The 6,000-nt window shown below is 56.2% G+C and overlaps 1 protein-coding gene across 1 annotated transcript in view; it reads right to left on the minus strand.

Moving 5' to 3' along the window:
• dcaf8 (DDB1 and CUL4 associated factor 8) overlaps positions 1-6,000 on the minus strand; it is a gene marked incomplete at its 3' end in the record, with an annotated part of 92,533 nt that extends 86,533 nt beyond the window's left edge. Inside the window, exons 1-3 of the mRNA XM_041180663.1 lie at positions 5,935-6,000; positions 4,951-4,974; positions 4,365-4,397 (exon numbers count right to left, since the gene is read on the minus strand). The remainder of the gene's footprint in view (positions 1-4,364; positions 4,398-4,950; positions 4,975-5,934) is intronic.

The raw sequence follows: 6,000 nt of genomic DNA on the forward strand, positions 1-6,000 counted from the left end.
GCTCCCCCCAACCCCCGTCCCCTCTCAACGACCCCTCGCGTCCTTCCAAAAGCGGGGCGACCAGAACGGGGACTGCAAGGGATTCAGGGAATCACAGAATTGGTTACAAAGCAGGAGGCCATTCAGCCCATCGTGCCTGCGTCAGGTCGGAAAGCGCAACTGACTCAAGTGCCGTTCTCCCACCTCAGTCAACGGGCCTCGATCGAACCCCCTCCTCCGCGGCACGCTCGGGCACTGCATTCTCGATCCTACCCGCTCCGCCGTCTGAGAAGGTTCCCCCATGCTGTCGGGGCTTCTTTTACCCGTTATTTTAAGTCTGCGCCCTGATCCGCATCTGGTCAGGCACCAGCTCCCCTCCAAGTCCCACCCCACCCAGGTGTGGAACAATACCGCCTTTCTTTCGCTGCCGCTGCCAGGTAATCCACCCCTCGCTGCGCCTGCGGCAGATAACCCTCCCTAACAGCGCTGTGGGGACTCTCGTTGTGATCTACCCACAGCTTTATAAAGGTCCAGCATAACTTTCCTGCTTTGGTACTCAATACCTTCTTTAAAAAGAAAAATTCACTCATGGGGATGTGGGGCTTCTCTGGCTGGGCCCAGCATTCATTGCCCATCCCTAATTGCCCCCTTGAGAAGGTGGTGGGTGAGCTGCCTTCTTGAGCCGCTGCAGTCCCCGTGTTAGGGAGGGAGTTCCAGGGTTTTGTCCCCGTGTGGTGTAGGTACACCCACAGTGCAGTTAGGGAGGGAGTTCCAGGATTTTGTCCCCGTGTGGTGTAGGTACACCCACAGTGCTGTTAGGGAGGGAGTTCCAGGATTTTGTCCCTGTGGTGTAGGTACACCCACCGTGCTGTTAGGGAGGGAGTTCCAGGATTTTGTCCCTGTGGTGTAGGTACACCCACAGTGCTGTTAGGGAGGGAGTTCCAGGATTTTGTCCCTGTGGTGTAGGTACACCCACAGCGCTGTTAGGGAGGGAGTTCCAGGATTTTGTCCCTGTGGTGTAGGTACACCCACAGTGCTGTTAGGGAGGGAGTTCCAGGATTTTGTCCCTGTGGTGTAGGTACACCCACCGTGCTGTTAGGGAGGGAGTTCCAGGATTTTGTCCCTGTGGTGTAGGTACACCCACAGTGCTGTTAGGGAGGGAGTTCCAGGATTTTGTCCCTGTGGTGTAGGTACACCCACAGCGCTGTTAGGGAGGGAGTTCCAGGATTTTGTCCCTGTGGTGTAGGTACACCCACCGTGCTGTTAGGGAGGGAGTTCCAGGATTTTGTCCCTGTGGTGTAGGTACACCCACCGTGCTGTTAGGGAGGGAGTTCCAGGATTTTGTCCATGTGGTGTAGGTACACCCACAGCACTGTTAGGGAGGGAGTTCCAGGATTTTGTCCCTGCGGTGCAGGTACACCCACTGTGCTGTTAGGGAGGGAGTAACAGGATTTTGTCCCTGTGGTGTAGGTACACCCACAGTGCTGTTAGGGAGGGAGTTCCAGGATTTTGTCCGTGTGGTGTAGGTACACCCACAGTGCTGTTAGGGAGGGAGTTCCAGGATTTTGTCCCTGTGGTGTAGGTACACCCACAGCGCTGTTAGGGAGAGAGTTCCAGGATTTTGTCCCCTGTGGTGTAGGTACACCCACAGTGCTGTTAGGGAGGGAGTTCCAGGATTTTGTCCGTGTGGTGTAGGTACACCCACAGTGCTGTTAGGCAGGGAGTTCCAGGATTTTGTCCCTGTGGTGTAGGTACACCCACAGTGCTGTTAGGGAGAGAGTTCCAGGATTTTGACCCAGCGACAGTGAAGGAACGGCCGATATATTTCCAAGTCAGGGTGGTGAGTGGCTTGGAGGGGAACTTCCAGGTGGTGGTGTTCCCCATCTATCTGCTGCCTTTGTCCTTCTAGATGGTAGTGGTCGTGGGTTTGGAAGGTGCTGTCGAAGGAGCCTTGGTGAATTCCTGCAGTGCATGTTTGTAGATGGGGGGCCGATCAAGCGGGGCTGCTTTGTCCTGGACGGTGTCGAGCTTCTTGAATGTTGTGGGGGCTGCGCTCATCCAGGCAAGTGGAGAATATTCCATCACACTCCTGACTTGTGCCTTGTAGATGGTGGACAGGCTTTGGGGAGTCAGGAGGTGAGTTACTCTCCACGGGATTCCCAGCCTCTGACCTGCTCTTGTAGCCACGGTATTTACAAAGTCCAAGGTCCCATATGCTTGGCTGACCACACTCTTGCTGTATCCTGCCACCTACAAAGGCATTTGCACAGGTACCCCCCCCAGGTCCCCCTGTCCCTGCACAATCCCGAGGTCTGCGCCACTGCCTCTCCCCATCCCTCCTGCCGAAATGCATTGCCTCCCACTTCGTCTCCGCATTTCGACCCCACCTGTCTGCCCCTTCCACCCAGCCAGCCCAAGCCCATGTTGGAGGTGACTGGACTTGGCCCTCGCAGCTCGCCGCTCCTCCGAGTTGGGCATCATGGGGGTAAGCTTCAAGACTTCCCTCCATGGAGCACCCCCCCTCCCCCCCCGCCCAAGTCATCGCTGCTCCGCCAGGAAAGTCTTCACACGAGAGCAGTCCCCATGTCGCGGCTTCCAGACACCACGGCCATTTTGTGCGAGCTGAAAGTCAATTCTGTCTCCTGGCTGGTCACAAACACAGGCGTCTACACGCGATGGATTCAATAACCATTCAATATTCGGGGGGAAAAGGACTTAATAAGAAAGGGAAAAAAAGGCGGTAGTGGTGGTAGGTCCTGGGTACTTTCCCAACAATCAAAAGCCAGAAATGAAAGGGGCACCAAAGAGACTCAAGTAGGTCACCCTGAATAGGTGCAGAGAGTAATTGAGGCGGCTTACAGGAAACTGGCCTTGCTATCCAAAAAGCACTGGGGCTGCAAAGCCCTGGTTAGACCACATCTGGAGCAGTTCCGGGCACCCCAAACCTCAGGAAGGACATGTTTGCCATGGAGCAAAAGGTGAAGTATAGTTATGAGGATTATGCCTCCGCTCCAAGGGTTACATTTCGAAGGGAGGTTACACAAACTAGGATTGTATCGCCAGGAACTGAGAAGGTTAAGAGGTTGATTTTCTCTTGACTGATCAATCGTTTGACATCTTGTTTACACAAACAGGCTCGATTTCGATATATCAGCCATTTTCCTGCTCCGAGGTGGAATCAGGGTGCTAGGTACAGAGTAAATCTCCCTCTACACTGTCCCCATCAAACACTCCCAGGACAGGTACAGCACAGCGTTAGATACAGAGTAAATCTCCCTCTACACTGTCCCCATCAAACATTCCCAGGACAGGTACAGCACGGGGTTAGATACAGAGTAAATCTCCCTCTACACTGTCCCCATCAAACACTCCCAGGGCAGGTACAGTACAGGGTTATATACAGAGTAAATCTCCCTCTACACTGTCCCCATCAAACACTCCCAGGACAGGTACAGCACGGGGTTAGATACAGAGTAAATCTCCCTCTACACTATCCCCATCAAACACTCCCAGGACAGGTACAGCACAGGGTTAGATACAGAGTAAATCTCCCTCTACACTGTCCCCATCAAACACTCCCAGGACAGGTACAGCACGGGGTTAGATACAGAGTAAAGCTCCCTCTACACTATCCCCATCAAACACTCCCAGGACAGGTACAGCACGGGGTTGGATACAGAGTAAATCTCCCTCTACACCTTTCCCATCAAACACTCCCAGGACAGGTACAGCACAAGGTTAGATACAGAGTAAAGATTCCTCTACACTGTCCCCATCAAACACTCCCAGGACAGGTACAGCACAGGGTTAGATACAGAGTAAAGCTTCCTCTACACTGTCCCCATCAAACACTCCCAGGACAGGTACAGCATGGGATTAGATAGAGAGTAAATCTCCCTCTACACTGTCCCCATCAAACACTCCCAGGACAGGTACAGCACGGAGTTAGATACAGAGTAAATCTCCCTCTGTACTGTCCCCATCAAACAGTCCCAGGACAGGTACAGCACGGGGTTAGATACAGAGTAAATCTCCCTCTACACTGTCCCCATCAAACAATCCCAGGACAGGTACGGCACCAAATCCTAACCGATACCCTCAAGTCCCTGACAAACCGGCTCTGTACCCTGCCCCAAAACGCCTCGCGTCTTTCCAGAAGCGCAGCTCGCAGGAACTGTCCTCAAGACTGCAAGTGAGGGCCAGCCGGCGATTTGCAATGTTCGAGCATGGAATGTGTGCTCTTCACTGTAATCCAGCCCCAAGCGCCAGTCCAGCCTGAGAAAGCCCAAAGCACTCCCTCCAACCCTTCGGTCGTTTGACAAGTTCACACCGACGCGGGTGATCGGCAAACACATCTTCTGCTGCTGGAGTCACATCATATTTACCTGCTGCTGCTGCTGCTGGGTTGACTCCTCTCCCTGAAAAACGAGCAAAACAGTGACTTTACTGACAGTCGCGATAGGCTCAAAGCTTCTCACACAAAAGCAAAACACTTGACGTTTGCGGCATATAACTCACGGTACATAATAATCAGAGCGAAATACTGCAGAAGCTTAAAATTTTAAATAAACACAGAGGGTGCTGCAAGGAACCAGCAGGTCAGGCAGCATCCACGGAGAAAGGAACAGAGCTAACGTTTCGAGTCGAACTCGACTGCCCTTTGGAACTGAAGGGAGGTGTTAAACGCGATGGGTTTTTTGCTGCGTGATCGGGGGGTGGGACAGGGATTAGGAACTCGGCCCGGCATCGGTTAGAGGTCAGGAGAGATCAGATCCCAGGGACGTCATGGAACAGAAGGCAAGGCGATGGCAAAGGGGCGCAGCCGAGAAACGAAGCACCGGTCGGCAGCGCGTGTTGACGGCAGACTGACCAACGCAAAATGGGGGGAAAACATGAGAGCGAGAGAGGGGCTGGCACTTAGCGGAAGCAAAATCAAAGAAGGGAGGACCGGCTTTGGCGGCCAACATTTACCTGTCCCTGGCCCGATTCCTCTCCCTGCAAAACAAACAAGACGCTATTGTCGAGAGAGGCAATGGATAAAGAGGCGCGAGTCGCACACGCATAAAGAAGCGCCCACGTTCGCCCCCGCTCCCGAGCTCGCCTCAGATACCGACACCCTGTCCCCGAAGTTCGGAACCACCGCCGAGGGTGCCACATAGATTCGAGGGAGCCGCGCACCAGCGGGTGAGCACTTCCCACCTGTGACGGGAATAGAGGTGTGAAGCGGGGGGTGGGGTGGGGGGGGGGGGGTGGGGTGGAGGGCATGGACACCCCAATGGACACCCAGATGGCTGACCTCTGCTGGCGACACTCCGGGGTGAGTGGGGGGGATGGGTGGAGGGCACGGACACCCCAATGGACACCCACCTGGCTGCCCTCCACTGGCGACACTCTGGGGGTTAGTTGGGGGTGGGGGGGGCGGGGAGATGGGCGGAGGGCACAGACACCCCAACGTCCACCCAGTAGGCTGCCCTCCACTGGCGACGCTCTGGGGTTATGTTGGGGGGTGGGGGTGGAGGGGAAGGGGGGAATGGGTGGAGGGCACAGACACTCCAGTGCACACCCAGCCGACTGCCCTCCGCTGGCGACCCTCTGGGGTGAGCTTAGTGGGTGGGGTGGGGGGGGGTGTCGAGATGAGGGGGGTACGGACACCCCGATGCACGGTGGCCCTCCGCTGGCGACGCTCCGGGTGGGAGTCGAGATGAGGGGGGTACGGACACCCCGATGCACGGTGGCCCTCCGCTGGCGACGCTCCCGGGGGGGGGGGTCGGGGGAGCGCAAGGTGAGAGGGCGCGGACACCCCGATGCCCACCCGGCCGGCTCGCCCTCCGCTGGCGACGCTCCGGACACCGCGACGCGTGGGTCGCCCCTCCGCGAGAGACGACGATCGAACGACCGACCGACCCCCCACCCCCGACACCCCCCCCCCCCCCCCACCCCCCCCCAAACACTTACCCTTGCCGACCCGTTTAGAGCGGACGCTGACCCATTTTCGGTATTTCTTCCTGCCCCTCCCCTCCC

Source organism: Carcharodon carcharias (genome assembly GCF_017639515.1).
Source record: "Carcharodon carcharias isolate sCarCar2 chromosome 24 unlocalized genomic scaffold, sCarCar2.pri SUPER_24_unloc_1, whole genome shotgun sequence".
NCBI classification, from domain to species: domain Eukaryota; kingdom Metazoa; phylum Chordata; class Chondrichthyes; order Lamniformes; family Lamnidae; genus Carcharodon; species Carcharodon carcharias.